Source organism: Pongo pygmaeus, chromosome 13 (assembly GCF_028885625.2).
Source record: "Pongo pygmaeus isolate AG05252 chromosome 13, NHGRI_mPonPyg2-v2.0_pri, whole genome shotgun sequence".
Lineage (NCBI taxonomy): Eukaryota > Metazoa > Chordata > Mammalia > Primates > Hominidae > Pongo > Pongo pygmaeus.
Genome location: NC_072386.2, coordinates 8,269,040 through 8,289,209, shown reverse-complemented (window position 1 = coordinate 8,289,209; position 20,170 = coordinate 8,269,040).

Genomic DNA, 20,170 nt, shown 5'->3' with positions numbered 1-20,170 from the left:
ATGGAATGGAAAGGAATGTGGAATGGAATGGAACGGAATGTGGAATGGAACGGAATGTTATGGAATGGACTTTGAAATGGAATGGAATGGAATGGAATGGAATGTCGAATGGAATGGAGTGCATTGATGAATGGAAGGGAAAGGAAGGGAATGTGGAATGGAAAGTAATGGAAAGGAATGGAAAGGAATTGAATGGAATGTGGAATGGAATGGAATGGAATGTGGAGTGGAATGTGGAATGGAATGGAATGGAATATGGAACGGATTTTGGAATATAATTGAATGGAATGTGAAACGGAATGGAAAGGAATATGGATTGCAATGAGAAATGGAAATGAATGGAATGTGGAATGGAATGCAATGCAAAGTGGAATGGAATGTGGAAAGGAATGGAGTGGAATATGAAATGGAGTGGAATGGAATGTGGAATGGAATGGTATGAAATGGAATGAGGAATGGAGAGGGATGGATTTTGGAAAGGAATGTAATGGAATGGAATGTGGAATGGAATGGTATGTAATGGAATTGATTGGAATGTGGTATGGACTGGAATTGAATGTGTAATGGAATGGAATGGAATTTGTAATGGAATGGAATGGAATGTGGATTTGAATGGAATGGAGAGGAATGGAATGTGAAATGGAATGGAAACGAATGTGGAATGTAAAATGGAAGGGAATGGAATGGTATGTGATATGGAATGGAAAGAAATCTGGAATGGAATGGAGTGTAATTGAATGTGGAATGGAATGCAATGGAATAAAATGTGGAATGGAATGGAAGGGAATGGAACAGAATGGGATATGGAATGGAATGGAAGGGAATGTGCAATGGAATGGAATGGAATTTAGAAAGGAACGGAATGGAATGCAATGTGGAATAGAATGGAATGGAAAGAAACTAAATATGGAAAGGAATGTGGAATGGAATGGAATGGAATGTGGAATGGAATGGAATGGAATAGGGAATGGAAATTGGAATGGAATGGAAAGGAATGAATGGAATTGAATGTGGAATTGAATGTAGAATGCAATGCAACGGAATGTGAAATGTCATGGAAAGGAATCTTGAATGGAATGGAATGGAATGGAATGTGGAGTGGAATGGAATGTAGTGGAAGGTGGAATAGAATGGAATGGAACTTGAAATGGAATGGAATGGAATGTGTAATGGAATTTGGAATGGAATGGAGTGGATTGAGGAATGGAACGGAATGGAATGGAATGTGGAATGGAATGGAAAGGAATGGAATGGAATGTAGAATGAAACGTGGAATCGAACGTGGAGTGGAACGTGGAAGGGAACGTGGAATGGACCGTGGAAAGGAATGTGGAATGCAACGTTGAAGGGAACGTGGAATGGAAAGTGGAATGGAACATAAAATTGAACATGGAATGGAATGTAATGGAACGTGGAGTGGAAAGTGGAATGGAACGTGGAGTGGAAAATGGAATGGAAAGTGGAATGGAACGGAGAATGGAATGGAATGGAATGTGGAATGGAATGGAATGGAAAGTGGAATGGAGTGGAATTGAATGTGTAACGGAATGGAATGGAATATGAAATGTAATGGAATGGAATATGGAATATAATGGAATGGAATGTGGAATGGAATGGAATGGAACTTGGAATGGAATGTGGAATGTAATGGCTTGAAATGTGGAATGGAATGTGGAATGGAATGGAATGGAAAGTGGAAGGTAATGTGTAATGAAACGTGGAATAGAATGGAATGGAAGGTGGAATAAAATGGAATGGAATATGGAATTCTATGCAACGGAATGTGGAACGGAATGGAAGGGAATGTTGTTTGGAATTGAATGGAGTGGAATCTGGAATGGAACGGAATGGAATGTGGCAAGGATTGTGGAATTGAATGTGGAAATGAATGAAGTGGAAGGTGGAATGGAATGTTGAATGCAATGGAGTGGAATGTGGAATGGTATGGAATGGAGAGTACTGTGGAAATGAATGCAATGGAATGTGCAATGGAATGTGGAACGGAAAAGAATCGAATGTGGAGTGGAATGGAATGGAATGAGGAAAGGAACGTGGAATTGAATGAGGAATGGAATGGAATGGAATGTGGAATGGAATGGAAAGGAGGGCAATGTGGAATGGAAGGGTGTGGGATGTGGAATGGAATGGAATGGAATGGAATGTGGAATGGAATGGAATGGAATGGAATGTGGAATGGAATTGAATGTAATGAGGAATGGAATGTGGAATGGAATGGAGTGGAATGCGGAATGGAATGTGGAATGGAAAGGAATGGAATGTGGAATTGAATAGAATGGAATGTGGAATGGAATGGAATGGAATGTGGAATGGATTGTGGAATAAAATGTGGAATGTAATGTGGAATGGAGTGGAGTGGAAAGGAATGGAATGGAATGAGTAAAGGATTGTGGAATGGAATGGAATGAAATATGGAATGGAATGTGAAATGGAATTAAATGGAATGCAATGGAATGTGTAATGGAATTGAATGGAATGTGGAATGGAATGGAATGAAAAGGAACGGAATTGAATGTGGAATGGATTTTGGAATGGAATGTGGAATGGAATGTGTAATGGAATGGAGGGGAATGCAATGGAATGTGTCATGGAATGGAATGGAATGGAATGGAATGAAATGTGGAATGGATTTTGGAATGGAATGGAATGGAAACTGGAATGGAATGTGGAATGGAATGGAATGAAATGTAATATGGAATAAAAGGAAATGGAATTTGGAATGGAGTGGAATGGAATTTGGTATGCAATGTGTAATGGAATGAGGAATGGAAAGTGGAATGGAACGTGAAATGGAAAGTGGAATGGAACGGAATGGAATGGAATGTGGAAAGGATTAGAATGGAATGGAAAGGAATGTGGAATGGAATGGAATGGAATGTGGAATGAATGAAATGGAATGGGGAATGGAATGGAATGAGGAATGGAATAGAATGGAATGTTGAATTAAATGTAATGCAATGTGGAATGGAATGGAATGGAACGTGGAATGGAACGTGTAATGGAATGTTATGGAATGTGGAATGAAATGTGGAATGGAATGGAATGGAACGTGCAATGGAATGTGGAATGGAAAGGATTGGAATTTGGACAGGAATGTAGAATGGAGTGTGCAATATAATAGAATGGAAAGTGGTATGGAATGTGGAATGGAATGTGGAATGGAATGGAATGGAATGTGGAATGGAAGGGAATGGAATGGAATGGAGTGTGGAATGGAACGTGAAATGGAATGGAATCGAACATGCATTGGAATGGAATGGAATGGAATGGAATGTGGAATTGAATGGAATTGAATGTGAAAAGGAATGGAATGGAAAGCAACGGAATGTAGAATGGAATGTGGAATGGAATGTGGAATGGAAAGGAATGGAATGGAATGCAATGCAGAATGGAATGGATTGGAACGGAATGTGAAATGGAATGGAATGGAATGTAATGGAATGGAATGGAATGGAATGGAATATGGAATGTAAAGCAATGCAATATGGAGTGGAATGGATTGGAATGTGGAATGGAATGGAATGGAATGGAATGGAATGTGAAATGTAAAGGAAAGGAAGGTGGACTGGAATGGAATGGAATATAGACTGGAATGGAATGGAATGGAATGTGAAATGGAATGGAATGTGGAATGGAATTGAATGGAATAAGGAATGCAACGGAATGGAATGCAGAATGGAATGTCAAAAGGAATGGAGAGGAATGTGTAATGGAATTTGGATTGGAATGTGGAATGGAATGGAAAGAAACGTGGAATGGAACGTGGAATGGAACGTGGAATGGAACGTGGAGTGGAATGGAATGGAATGTGGAATGGAATGGAATGGAAGGGAATGTGGAATGGAAGGGAATTGAACGTGGAATGGAATGTAATGGAATGTAATGGAAAGTGGAATGGAATGTGCATTGGAATGGAATGGAATGTAACGTGAAATGGAATATGAAATTGAACAGAATGAAATGTGGAATGGAACGTGGAAAGGAACGTGGAAAGGATCGTGGAAAGAAATGTGGAATGGAACGTGGAAAGGAATGGAATATAATGTGGCATGAAATGGAATGCAATGTGGAACAGAATGGAATGGAATGTGGAATGGAACGGATTGGAATGTGAAATGGAATGTGGAGTGGAATGGAATGGAACGTGGAATGGAACGTGGAATGGAAAGTGGAAAGGAATGGAATGTAATGAGGAATGAATGCAATGCAATATGGAATAGAATTTAATGGAATGTGGAAAGGAATGGAATGGAATATGAAATGGAATGTAGAATGGAATGGAATGGAATTTGTAATGGAATGAGTAATGGAATGGAATGGGAAGTTAAAAGGAATGGAATGGAATGTGGAATGGAATGGAATGGAAGGTGGAATGGAATGTGGAATGGAATTTGTGATGAAATTGAATGGAACGTGGGATGGAATGGAATGCAACGTGGAATGGAATGTGTAATGGAATGCTAAGGAATTTGGAATGTAATGTGTGATGGAATTGAATGGAATGTGGAATGGAATAGAATGGAATTTGAAATGTTATGTGTGATGGAAGGCAATGGAATGTGGAATAGAATGGAACAGAAAGTGGAATGGAATGGAATGGATTGTTGAATAGAATGTGGAATGGAATTGAAAGGAAAGGAATGTGGAATGGAATGTGGAATGCAATGTATTGGAATGTGGAGTGGAATGCAATGTATTCGAATGTGGAATGGAATGGAATGGAACGTGGAATGCAATGTGGAAGGGAATTGAATGGAATGTAGAATGGAATAGAATAGAATGTGGAATGGAATGCAATGGAAAGTGGAATGGAATTGAATGGAACGTGGAATGGAAAGTGGTATGCAATGGAATGGAATGTGGAATGGAATGTGGAATAGAAAGTGGAATGGAAAGTGGAATGGAAAGTGGAATGGAAAGTGGAATGGAATGGAAGGGAATGCAATGTGGATTGGAAACGAATGGAATGTGCAATTGAAAGTGAAATGCAATGGAATAGAATGTGGATTGGAATGGAATGGAATGTGGAATGGAATGGAATGCAATGTGGTATGCAAAGTGTAATGGAATGGATTGGAATGTATAATGGAATATGGAATGAAATGGAATGGAATGTGGAATGGAACGTGGAATGTAAAATGGAGTGGAAAGTAGAATGGAACGGGGAATGGCACGTGAAATAGAATGTGGAATGGTATGTGGAATGGAAGGGAATGGAATGGAATGGAATGTGGAATGGAATGGAATGGAAGTTGGAACGGAATGAAATGGAATGTGGAACTGAATGGAATGGAATGGAATGTGGAAATGAATGCGGATTGGAATGCAATGGAATGTGGAATGGAATGAAATGGATTGAAGTACGGAATCTGGAATAGGATGTGGAATTGAATGGAATGGAATGTGGATTGGAATGGAATGGAATGTGTAAGGAATGGAAGGGAATGTGGAATGGAATGTGGAATGGAGTGTAGAATGGAATGGAATGCAATGGGAAATGGCATGAGGAATGGAATGGAATATGGAATGGAATGGAATGGAATGTGGAATGGAATGAAATGGATTGTGGAATGGAATGTGTAATGGAATGTGGAATGGAATGTAATGGAACGTGGAATCGAATGTGGAATGGAATGGAATGGAATGTGGTATGGAAGGTTAAGAGTGGAATGGAATGGAATGGAATGTGAAATAGAATGGAATGGAATCTGGATTGGAAAGGAACGGAATGTGGTATGCAATTGAAGGGAATGTGGAATGGAATGTGGAATGGAATGTAGAATGGAATGGAATGCAATGTGGAATGGCATGAGGAAAGGAATGCAATGTGGAATGGAACAGAGTGGAATGTTGAATGTAAGGGAATGGAATGGAATTTGGAATGGAACTTGGAATATGATGGAATGGAACAGAGAATAGAATGGGAAATTGAATGGAAGGGAACGTGGAATGGAACGTGGAATGGAATTTAATGGAACGTGGAATGGAACGTAGAATGGGATGCAATTGAAAGTGGAAGGCAACGTGGAATGAACTGGAATGGAATCTTGAATGGAACGTGGAATGGAATATGGAATGTGCAATGTAATGGAATGGAATGTGGAATGGAATGTAGAATGGAATGGAATGGGATGTGGAATGGAATGTGGAATGGAATAGCATGAAATGTGGAAAGGAAAGTGGAATGGAATGGAAAGCAATGTGGAATGGAATGTTGAATGGAAAGGAATGGAATGAAAAGGAAAGTGGAATGGAATGTAATGAAATGTGGAATGCAAAAGAATGGAATGTGTAATGTAATGTAATGGAATTGGATGGAATGGAAAGTGAAATGAAATGCAATGGAAAATGGATTGGAATTTAATGCAATGTGGAATGGAAATAAACGGAATGTGGAATGGAACATAGAATGGAATGGAAAGCATTGTAGAATGGAATGTGGAATGGAATTTAAAGGAATGTGGAATGGAATGTAGAATGGAATGGAATGCATTGCTGAATGGAAAGTGGAATGTAGTGGAATAGAAAGAGGAATGTAACATGGAATAGAATTGAATGGAATGTGGGATGGAATAGAATGGAATGGAATGAGGGACGGGATGGAATGGAATGGAATATGGACTGGAATGCAATGGAATGGAATGGAAAGTTTAATGGAATGTGGAATGGAATGGAATGGAATATGGAATGGAATGTAGAATGGAATGGAGTAGAATTGAATGTGGAATGCAATGTGGAATTGAATGGAATGGAATGTGGTATGGAAAGGAATGGAAATTGGAATGGAATGGAATGGAACATGGAACGGAATGGAATTGTACATGGAATGGAATGGAAAGCAAGGGTTTGGAATGGAATGGAATGAGGAATGGAATGGAATGTGGAATGGAATGGAATGGAATGTGGAATGGAATGGAATGCAATCTGGAATGGAATGGAATGGAATGTGGAATGGAATGGAATGGAATGGAATGTGGAACGGAATGGAATGGAATGGAAGGTGGAATGGAATAGAGTTGAATGTGTGAAGGAAAGAAATGTAATATGGAATGGAATGTGGAATGGAATGGAATGGAATGGAATGGAATGGAATGTGGAATGGAATGGAATCGAATGTGGAATGCAATGGAATAGAATGTGGCAAGGAATGGAAGGGAATGTGGAATGGAATGGAAGTGAAAGCGGAATGGAAAGGAATGGAATGGAAAGAAATGTGGAGTGAAATGGCATGGAAAGTGGAAAGGAATGGTATGTAATGTGGAAAGATATGGAATGGAATGTGCAATGCTATGTGGAATGGAACGGAAAGCAATGGAATGGAAATGTATATGGAATGGAATGGAAGGGAATGTGGAATGGAATGGAAGGGAGTGCGGAATGGAATGTAAAGGAATATGGAATGGAGTGGAATGGAATGTGGAATGAAATCGAATGGAATGTGGAATGCAATGTAGTAGGGATTGTGTTATGTAATGGAATGGAACGTGGAATGGAATGTGGCATGGAAAGGAATAGAACGTGAAATGGATTTTGAAATGGAAAGGAACGGAATGTGGAATGGAACATGGAATGTGGAATGGAATGTGGAAAGGAATGGAACAGAATGTGTAATGGAATGTGGAAGGGAATGCAAGGGAAGGTGGAATTAAATGCAGTGGAATGTGGAATGGAATGTGGAATGGAATGGAATGGAACGTGGGATAGAACGTAGAATGGAAAGTGGAATGGAACGTGGAGTGGAACGTGGAATGGAAAGTGGAATGGAACATGGAATGGAACGTTGAATGGAAAGTGTAATGTGGAATGAAATGGAATAGAATGTGGAATGGAATGGAATGTGGAAAGGAATGGGATGGAATGGAATGAGGAATGGAATGGAAGCGAATATGGAATGGAATGGAATAGAATGACATGGAAAATGGAATGGAATGGAATGGAATGTGGAAAAGAATGGAATGGAATGTGCAATGCAATGTGGAATGCAACGGAATGGAATGGAATGTAATGGAATGTGGAATGGAATGGAATGGAATGTGGAATGGAATGCAAAGTAATATGGAATGGAATGTGGAATGGAATGCATGGGAAGGTGGGATGGAATACTATGAAATGTGGAATGAAATGCGGAATGGATTGGAATGGAATGTGGGATAGAACGTAGAATGGAATGGAATGGAATGTGGAGTGGAATGGAAAGGAATGCGGAATGCAATGGAATGGAATAAAGAATGCAATGCAATGGAATGGAATGTGGACTGGAATGTATTAGAATGGAATGGAATTTGGAATGAAATGGAATGGAAAGTGGAATGGAATGTGCAATGGCATGGAAAGGAATGTGGAATGGAATAGAATGGAATGTGTAATGGAAGGGAATGGAATGGAAATTGTAATAGAAAGTTGCATGGAATTGAATGGAATTTGGAACAGAATGGAATGAGGAATGGAATGGAACGGAATGTGGAATGAAATGGAATGTAGAATCGAATGGAATGTAATTGGTAATGCAGTGGAATGGAATGTGGAATGGAATGCAACGTAATTTGTAATGGAATGGAATTTGGAATGCAATGTGGAATGGAATGAAATGGAAAGTGTAATGGAATGTGGAATGGAATGTGGAATGGAATGGAGTGGAATGTGGAATGGAATGAAATGGAATTTGGAAAGAATATGGAATGGAATGGAATGAAAGGTGGAATGGAATGAAATGGAATGGAATGTTTAATTGAATGGAATGTGGTATGGAATGGAATGTGGAATGGATTGGAATGCAATGTGAAATTGAATGGAAGGGATTGAGGAAAGGAATGTGGAATGGAATGGAATGGAATGCAGAATGGAATGGAATAGAATGGAACATTGAATATAATGGAATGGAATGTGGAATGGAATTAAATGTGGAAAGGAATGTGGAATGAAACAGAATGGAATGTGGAATGGAACAGAGTAGAATGAAACGTGGAATATAATGGAATGGAAAGTGGAATGGAATGGAATGGAAGGTGGAATGGAATGAAATGGAAAATGGAAAGGAATGGAATTGAATGGAATGTGTAATGAAATGTGGAATGGCATGGAATAGAATTTGGAATGGTATGGAATGAAATGTGGAATGGAATGGAATGGAATGTGGAATAGAATGGAATGTAATGTGGAATGGAATGGAATGGAATGCAATGTGGAATGCAATGTTCTGGAATGTGGAATGGAATGGAATGGAATGTGGAATGGAATGGAATGGAATGTGGGATGGAATGGAATGGAATGTGGAATGGAATGTGGAATGGAATGGAATGGAATGGAATGAAATAGAAAGTGGAATGAAATGGAATGTGGAATGGAATGCAATACAAACTGGAATGGAATGGATTGTGGAATGGAATGGAATCCAATGTGGAATGGAATGGAAGGGAATGTGGAATGGAATGGAATGAAATGTGGAATGGAATGGAAGGGAATGTGGAATGGAATGGAATGGATTGGAATGAAATGTGGAATAGAATAGCATGGAAAGTGGAATGGAATTTAATGGAATGTGGAAAGGAATGGAATGGAATGTGGAATGCTATGTGGAATGGAATGGAATGGAATGGAATGTGGAATAGAATAGCATGGAAAGTGGAATGGAATGTACTGGAATGTGGAAAGGAATGGAATGGAATTTGGAATGCTATGTGGAATGGAATGGAGCACAATGGAATGGAATGGAATGTGGAATGGAATGCAATGTGGAATGGAATGTATAGTAATATGTACCGGAATGGTATGGAATTTGGAATGGAATCTAATGGCATGGAATGTGGAATGGAATGTGGAAAGGAATGTGTTATGTAATAGAATGTAAAGTGGAATGGAATGTGGAATGGAAAGGAATGAATCGTGGAACAGAATGTTAAACGTAAAGGAACGGTATGTGGAATGGAATGTCGAATGGAATGGAATGGAATCTGGAATGGAATGTGGAAAGGAATGGAACGCAATGTGGAATGGAATGTGGAATGCAATGCAAGGGAATGTGGAATGGAATGCAATGGAATGTGGAATGGAATGTGGAACTGAATGTAATGGAACGTGGGATAGAAAGTAGAATGGAAAGGAATGGAATGTGGAATGGAACGTGAAATGCAAAGTGGAATGGAACGAGGAATGGAAAGTGTAATGTGGAACGGAATGGAATGTGGAATGGAATGGAATGGAAAGTGGAATGGAATGTGGTATGGAATGGAATGGAATGTGGAATGGATAGTGGAATGGAATAGAATGGAAAGTGAAATGGGATGCAGAATGGAATGGAATGGAATGTGGACTGGAATGTGGAATGGAATGGAAAGGAATGTGGAATGGAATGGAATGAAATGTGCATATGAATGGAAAGGAACGTGGAATGGAATTCAAAGGAACATGGAATGGAACGTGGAATGGAATGGAATGGAACGTGGACGGGAATGGAATGGAAGGTGGACAGGAATGTAATGGAACTTGTATTAGAATGGAATGGAATGGAATGTGAGTGGAATGGAAGGTGGAATGGAATGGGTTGGGGAATGGAATGGAATGGAATGTGGAATGGAACGGAATGGAATGAGGAATGGACTGTGGAATGGAATGGAATGGATTGTGGAAATGAATGTGTAAAGGAATGGAATGTGGAAGGGAATAGAATAGAATGGAACATGGAATATAATGGAATAGAATGTGGAAAGGAATGTGGAATTGAATGGAATGGAATGTGGAAGGGAAGGGAATGGACGGTGGAATATAATGGAATGGAACATGGAATGGAATGGAATGGAAGGTGGATTCGAATGGAATGGAACGTGGAATGGGATGAAATGGAACGGAAGGTGGAGTGGAATGGAATGTGGAATGGAATGGAATACGGAATGGAATGGAATGCAATGTGGAATGGGATGGAAAGTGGAATGGAATTGAATGGAATGCAATATGGAATGGAATGGAATGTGGAATGGAATGCAATGTAGAACGGAATGGAAAGTGGAATGGAATGGAATGGAATGTGGTACGGAATGGAATGGAATGGAATGTGGAATTGAATTGAATTTGGAAAGGAATAGAATGTGGAATGGAATGGAATCTGGAATGGAATGGAAAGTGGAATGGAATGGAATGTGGAATGGAATGGAATGGAAAGGAATCGAATGTGGAACGGAATGGAATGGAAAGTCTAATGGAATGGAATGGAATGTGGAATGAAATGGAATGTGGAATGGAATGGTATGCAATCTGGAATGGAATGGAATGTGAAATGGAATGGAATGGAATGTGGACTGTAATAGAATGAATGTGGAATGTAATGGAACGGAATGTGTAATGAAATGGAATGGAATGTGGAATGGAATGTGGATTGAAATGGAATGCAAAGTGGAATGGAATGGAATGGAATGTGGAATGGAATGTGGAAATGGAATGGAATGGAAATTGCAATGGAATGTGGTATTGAATGGAATGGAATGTGGAATGGAAAGTGGAATGGAATAGAATGGAACGTCGAATGGGATGCGGAATGTGATGGAATGGAATGTGGAATGGAATATGGAAAGGAACGTGGAATGGAATGGAATTTAACGTGGAATGGGATGAAATGGGATGTGGAATGGAATGTTCAATGGAATGGAATGGAACATGGAACGGAACGTGGAATGGAATGTGGAATGGAATCTGTAATGGAATATGCAATGCAACGTGGAATGGAACGTGGATAGGAAAGGAATGGAAAGTTGATTGGAACGTGGAATGGAATGGAAAGGAACGTAGAAAGGAATGTGGAATGGAATGCGGAATGGAACGTGAAATGGAACATGGAATACTTTGGAATGGAATGTGTAATGGAGTGTGGAGTGGAATGTGCAATGGATTGCAAGGTAATGTGGAATGGAATGTGGAATCGAATGGAATGGATTGTGGAATGTAGTGGAATGCAATGTGGAATAGAATGTGAAATGGAATGGAAAGGAATCAGGATTGGAATGGAATGGAGTGATATGGAATGTGGAATGGAATGGAATGGAAAGTGGAATGGAAAGTGGAATGGAACATGGAATGGAATGTGGAATGGAATAGAATCGCAGGTGGAATGAAAGGAAATGGAATGTGGAATGGAATGTGGAATGGAATGTGGAATGGAAAGAATTGGAATAGAGTGGAATGTGGAATGAAATGGAATGGAATGGAATGTGGAATTTAATTTAATGGAATATAGAATGGAATGGAATGGATTGGAATATGGAATGGAATGTAATGGAATGGAATGAGGAAAGGTATGGAATGGAATATGGAATTTAATGCAGAGGAATGGAATGTAATGGAATAGTATGCAATGTGGAATTGAATGGAAAGGGAAGTGGAATGGAATGGAATGGAATGTGGAATGGATAGGAATGGAATGGAATGGAAGGTGGAATGGAATGTGAAATGGAATGTGGAATGGAACGAGGAATGGAATGAAATGGAACGTGGAATGGAAACTGGAATGGAATGAAATGGAAAGTGGAATTGAATGGAATGGAACGTGGAATGGAATGGAATGGAACATGGAATGGAAAGTGGAATGGAACATGGAATGGAATGGAATGGAACGTGGAATGCAATGGAATGGAATGTGGAAAGGAACGTGGAATGGAATGGAATGTAACGGGAATAGAAAGTGGAATGGAACGTCCAATGGAAAGTGGAATTGAATGTGGAATTGAATGGAATGGAACATGGAATGGAAGTTGGAATGGAATGTGGACTGTAATGGAATGGAATGTGGAATGGAATGGAGTGGAATGTGGCCTCGAATGTGGAATGGAATTTAATAGAATTTGGAAGGGAATGTGGAATGGAATGCAGAATGGAATGTGGAATGGAACGTGGAATGGAACGTGGAATGGAACGTGGAGTGGAATGGGGAATGAAATGTGGAAAGGAAACAAATGGAATGTGGAATGGAATGGAATGGAACTTGCAATGGAATGGTATGGAAAGTGGAATAGAATGTGGAATGGAATGGAATGGAATCCAGAAAGAAATGGAATGGAATGGTATGGAATGTGGAATGGAATGGACTGGATCGTGTAATGGAACGTGGAATGGAAAGTGGAATGGAATGTGGAATGAAATGGAATGGAATGTGGAATAGAAAGGAATGGAATGTGGAATGTGGAATGGATTCAGAATGTAATGCAATAGGGAATGTGGAATGGAATTCAGAATGTAATGGAATGGAATGTGGAATGGAATGGAATGGGATGTGAAAAGGAATATGGAATGGAATGAAAAGGAATGTGGAATGGTATGTGGAGTGGAATGTGGAATGGAATGGAAAGGAATGGAAAGTGGAATGGAATGTGGAATGGAATGGAAAGGAATGGAATGTGGAATGGAATGGAAAGGAATGGAATGTGGAATGGAATGGAATGGAATGTGAAATGGAATGGAATGGAATGAGGTATGGAATGCAGTGGAATGTAAACGAATTTAGAATGGAAATGTATGGAATGTGGAATTTAATGTGCCATTGAATACAAAGGAATGTGAAATTGAATGGAATGGAATGTGGAATGAAATGGAACGGAATGTGGAATGGAATGCAATGGAATGTGGAATGGAATGGAATGTGGAATCAAATTGAATGGAATGTGGAATGCAATGCGTAATGGAATGGAATGCGCAAAGGAATGTGGAATGTAATGGAATGGAATCTGGAATGCAATGTGGAATGGAATGTGGAATGGAACGAAATGTAATATGCAATGGAATGTGGAATGGAATGATGAATGGAATGTGGAATGGAATGTGGAATGGAAGGTGAAATGGAATGGAATGGAATGTGGAATGGAATGTGGAATGGAATCAAATGGAACCGGGAATGGAATGTGAAACGGAAAGGAATGGAATAGATTGTAATGTGGAATGGAATGGAATGGAATGTGGAATGGAATGTGGAACGGAACTCGGAATGGAATGCTAAAGAATGTGGAAGGGAATGTGGAATGGAATGTGGAATGGAAAGTGGAATGGAATTGAATGCAATGTGGAATGTTATGTGCAATGGAATGTGGAGTGGAATGTTGAAAGGAGTGGAATGGAATGCAATGTGGAATGGAAAGTGGAAAGAATGTGGAATGGAATGTGGAATAAACCGAATGTAATGTGCAATGGAATGTGGAATGGAAAATAGAAAGGTATGTATTGGAATGTGGAATGGAATGTGAAATGGACAATGGAATGGAATGTGGAATGGAACGTTATGGAATGTGGAATGCGATGTGTAATGGAATGTGGAATGGAAAGTGCAATGGAATGGAATGGAATGTGGAATGGAACATGGAATGGAATGGAATGGAAAGTGGAATGGAATTTGGATTGAAAGTTGGAATGGAAAATGGAATAGAATGTGGAAAGGAAGGTGGAATGGAATGTGGAATGGAATATGGAATGGAAGGTGGAATGGAATGTGGAATGGAACGTGAAATGGAATGGAATGGAAAGTGGAATGGAATGTGTAATGGAATGGAATGGAACGTGTAATGGAATGTGGAATGTATCATGGTATGGAACATTTAATGGAATGGAATGGAACGTGCATTGGAATGTTGAATGGAATATGGAATAGAAAGTGGAATGAAATGTGGAATGGAATGTGGAATGGAATGGAATGGAATATTGACTGAAATGGTATGGAAAGGAAAGGAATGTGGAATGGATGTTTTAATGGAACGTGTAATGGAATGCAATGGAACGTCAAATGGAAAGTGGAATGGAATGTTTAATGGATGGTGGAATGAAACGTGGAATGGAATGGAATAGAAGGTGGAATGGAATTTGGAATGGAATGGAATGCAATAGAATGGAAGTTGGAATGTAATGTGAAATGGAATGTGGAATGGAAGGCAAAACAGAATGGAATGAAACATGGAATCGAACGTGGAATGGAATGGAATGGAATGTGGAATGCAATCTGGAATGAAACATGGAATGAAAAGTGGAATTGTACGTGGAATGGAATGGAATGGAATGTTGAATAGAATGCAATGGATTGTGGAATGGAATGGAATGAAACGTGGAATGGAACGGAATGGAATGAGGAATGCAATTTGGAATGGTAAGGAATGGAATGTGGAATGGAAAGTAGAATGGAAATGAAAGGAATGTGTAATGGAATGTGAAATGGAATGGAGTGGAATGTGGAATGGGACGTGGAATGGCATGGAACGGAATGTCTAATGGAAAGTAGAATGGAAAGTGGAATGGAATGGAATGGAATGTGGAAGGGAGTGTGTAATGGAATGTGGAATGGATTGGAATGTAATGCTGTTTGAAATGTGGAATGGAATGGAATGGAATGTGGATAGGAATGTGTAATGGAATGTGAAATGGAATGGAATGGAATTTGGAATGGAATGTGGAATGGAATGGAATGGAATGAGGAAGGTAATGTGGAATGGAATGCGGAATGCAATGTGGAATGTAATGGAATGGAATGTGGAACGAAATGTGGAATGGAATGAAATGGAATGGAATGTCCAGGGGAATGTGAAATGGAATGGAATGGAATGTGGAATGCAATGTGGAATGGAATGTGGAATTGAATGGAATGGAATTTTGAATGGAATGTGGAATGGAATGGAATGCAATGTGGATGGGAATTTGGAATGGAATGTGGAATGCAATGTGGAATGGTATGTGGAATAGAATGTAGAATGGAATGAAATGGAATGTGGAATGGAAAGTGGAATGGAATGGAATGTGGACTGGAATGTGGAAAAGAATGTGGAATAGAATGTGGAATGGAATGTGGAGTGGCATGTTGAATAGAACGGAATGGAAAGCGGAATGTAATGGAATGGAATGTGGAATGGAATGGAATGCAATGGAATGGAAGGTGGAATGGAATGTGAAATGTAATGTGGAATGGGAAGTGTAATGGAATGTAATGCAACGTGGAATGGAATGGAATGGGACGTGGAATGGAATGGAATGGAACGTGGAATGGAAAGTGGAATGGAATGGAATGGAACGTGGAATGGAATGTGGATTGGAACGCAGAATGGAACGTGGAATGGCACGTGGAATGGAATGGAAAGGTATGTTGACTGGAATGGAATGGAATGTGGAATGGAATAGAATGGAATATGGAATTTAAAGTGGAATGGAATGGATTGGAACGTGGAATGGAACGTGGAATGGAACCTCTAATGGAACGAAGACTGGAATGTGGAATGGAACGGAACGGAAGGTCTAATGGAAAGTAGAATGGAAGGTAAAATGGAATTGAACGGAAAGTGGAATGGAATGGAATGGAAAGTAGAATGGAACATGGAATGGAACGTAGAATGGAAAGTGGAATGGAATGTGGAATGGAAGGTGGAATGGAAAGTGGAATGTAATGTGGAATGGAAAGGAACGGAATGTGGAATGCAATGGAATGGAATATGGAATGGAATGGAATAGAATGTCGAATGTAATTTGAAAGAAAAGAAAGGAATTCAGAATTGAATGGAATGGAATAGAATGGAATTGAATAGGATGTATAATGGAACGTGGAATGCAACGTGGAATGGAATGTGGAATGGAATAGAATGGAATGTGGAATGGAAGGGAAGGGAATGTGGAAAGGAATGTGGAATGGAATGGTTTGAAATGGAATGGAATGTGTAATGGAATGGAGTGGAATATGGAATGGAAATTGGATTGGATTGTGCAACGGAATGGAATGCTATGGAATGTGGAATGGAATGGAATGGAATGGAATGAGGAATGGAATGGAATGGAATGTGGAATGGAATGTAATAGAATGTGGTACGGAATGGAATGGAATGGAATGCGGAATGGTATGGAATGGAATGTGGAATGCAAGGGAAAGGAATGGAATGCAATGTGGAATAGAATGGAATGGAAAGTGGAATGGAATGGAATGGAATGTGGAATGGAATGTGGAATGGAATGTGGAATGGAATGGAATGGAACGTGGAATGCAACATGGAACGGAACGTGGAATGGAACGTGGTATGGAACATGGAATGGAATGGAATGGAACGTGTAATGGAATGTGGAATGGAATGGAACGTGGAAAGGAATGTAATGGAATGTGGTACGGAATATAGAATGGAATGGAATGGAATGTGGAATGGATTGTGGTATGGGATGTAGAATGGAATGTGGTATGGGACGTGGAATGGAATGTGGAACGAAATGGAATGGAATGTGGAATGGAATGTGGAAAGGAAAGGATTGGAATGTGGAATGGAATGTGGAATGAAATGGAATGGAATGTGGAACAGAAGGTGGAATGGAATGTGGAATGGAATGTTTTATGCATTGGAATGGAATGTGGAATGGAATGTGTAGTGCAATGGAATGAAATGGGGAATGGAATGTGGAATGGAATGTGGAATGGAACGTGGAATGGAATGGAATGGAATATGGAATGGAACATGGAATGGAACGTGGAATGGAACATGGAATGGAAAGTGGAATGGAACGTCGAATGGAATATGTATTGGAAAGTGGAATGGAATGTTCAATGGAATGCAATGGAATGTGGAAAGGAGTGTGGACTGCAATGGTATGCACTGTGCAAAGGAATGGAAAGGAATGTGGAATGGAATGTTTAATGGAATGTGGAATGAAATGTGGAGTGGAACGTGGAATGGAACGGAATGGATCGTGGAATGGACGTGGAATGGAACGTGGAATGGAAGGTGGAATGGAAGGTGGAACAGAATGGGATGGAATATGGAATGGAATGGATTGGAATGTGGAATGGAATGCAGAATGGAACGGAATGTAACGTGGAATGCAATGTGGAATGTAATGGAAAGGAATGTGGAATGGAATGTGGAATGGAGTGCAACGGAATGTGGAATGGAATGGAATGTGGAATGGAATGGAATGGAATGTGGACTGGAATGTGGAATCGATTGGAATTTAATGTGGGATAGATCATGGAATGGAACGGAATGGAATGCGGAATGGAATGGAATGGAAAGTTTTGTAATGTGGAATGGAATGGAATGGAATGTGGAATGGAACGTGGAATGGAATAGAATGGAACATCGAATGGAATGTGGAATGGAGTATGGAATGTAGTGGAATGGAATGTGGAATAGAATGGAATGGAATGGAATGTGGAATGGAATGTGTAATGGAATGTGTAATGGAATGGAATGGAATGTGGGACGGAATGGAATGGAATGTGGAATGGAATGTGGAATGCAATGGAATGGATTGTTTAAATGGAATGGAATGGAATGTGGAATGGAACGTGGACTGTAATGGAATGCAATGTGGAATGGAACGTGGACTGTAATGGAATGCAATGTGGAATGGAACTTGGAGTGGAATGCAATGGGATGTGGAATGGAATGAGAAATGGCACGTGGAATGGAACGCAATGGAATGTGGAATGGAATGTGGAATGGAACGTGGAATGGAAAGGGCAATGGAATGAAATGGAATGTGGAATGGAAAGTGGTATGGAAAGAATGGAACGTGTAAAGGAACTTGGAATGGAAAGTGAAAAGGAACGTGGAATGGAATGTGGAATGGAACGTGGAATGGAATGTGGAGTGGAATGTGGAATGGAACATGGAATGGAATGGTATGGAACGTGGAATGGAACTTGGAATGCTATGTGCAATGGAATGTTAAATGGATCGTGGAATGGAACGTTCAATGGAATGGAATGGAATGTGCAAAGGAATGTGGAATGGAATGGAACGGAATGTGGAATGGAATGGAATGTGGAGTGGAATATTTAATGGAATGAAATGGAAAGTGGAATGGAATGGAATGTGGAATGGAATGTGGAATAGAATGTGGAATGAAATGGATTCTGGAATGGAATAGAATGTGGAATGGAGTGAATTGGAATGTAATCTAGAATTGAATGGAAAAGAATGTGGAATGGAACGGAATGGAATGGAATGTAATGTGTTATGGAATGGAACGGAATGTGGACTGGAATAGGAAGTGGAAGGAAATGGAAAGGAACGGAATGCGGAATGTAATGGAATGTATTGTTATGGAATGTGGAATGGAATGAAATGGGATGTGGAATGCAACAGAATGTGGAATGCAATGAAATGAAATGGAATGTGAAATGGAATGGAATGGAATTTGGAATGGAATGGAATGGCATGTGGAATGGAATGGAATGGAATGGAATGGAATGCGAACTGGGATGTGGAATGGAATGTGGACTGCAATGTGCAATGGATTGGAATGGAATGGTTAATGGAACGTGGAATGGAATGGAATGGCATGTGGAATAGAACGTGGAATGGAATATGGAATGGAACGTGGAATGGAAAGTGTAATGGATTAGAATGAAACGTGGAATGCAATGGAATGGAATGTGAAATGGAATGGAATGGAATGTGGAATGGTATGTGGTATGGAATGGAATGCGGAATGGAATGTGGAATGATATGTGGAATGGAATGGAATGCAGAATGGAATGTGGAATAGAATGGAATGCGGAATGAAATGTGGAAATGAATGAAATGGATAGGAATGATGAATGGAATGAGGAATGGAATGTGGAATGAAATGTGGACTGGAATGGAATGGAATGTGGTATGGAAAGTGGAATGTAATTGAATGGAATGGAATGAGGAATGGAAAGGAATGGAATGTGGAATGGAGTGTGGAGTGGAATGGAATGGAATGGAATGGAATGGAATGGAATGTGGAATGGAATTTAATGGAATGTATAATGGAATGTGGAATGGAATCGAATGGAATGTGAAATGGAATGGAATGGAATGGAATGGAATGTGGAATGGAATGTGGAATGGAATGTGGAGTGGAATGGAATGTGGAATGGAATTGGGTATGGAATGGAATGGAATGTATAACGGAATGTGCAATGCAATCGAATGGAATATGAAATGGAATGGAATGGAATGTGGAATGGAATGGAAAGGAATGGAATGTGGAATGGAATGTAATGGAATGGAATGTGGAATGCACTCATCACAAAGAAATTTTTATGTGAAGATATTTTCTAGACAGGAGCATTCTCAGAAACTTCTTTGTCATTTGGGGATTGAACTCATAGAGTTGAACATTCCTTTTCATTAGGCCGTTCTGCAACACTCTTGTTGTGGAAACTGCAAGTGGATATTTGGTGCGATTGCGGCAT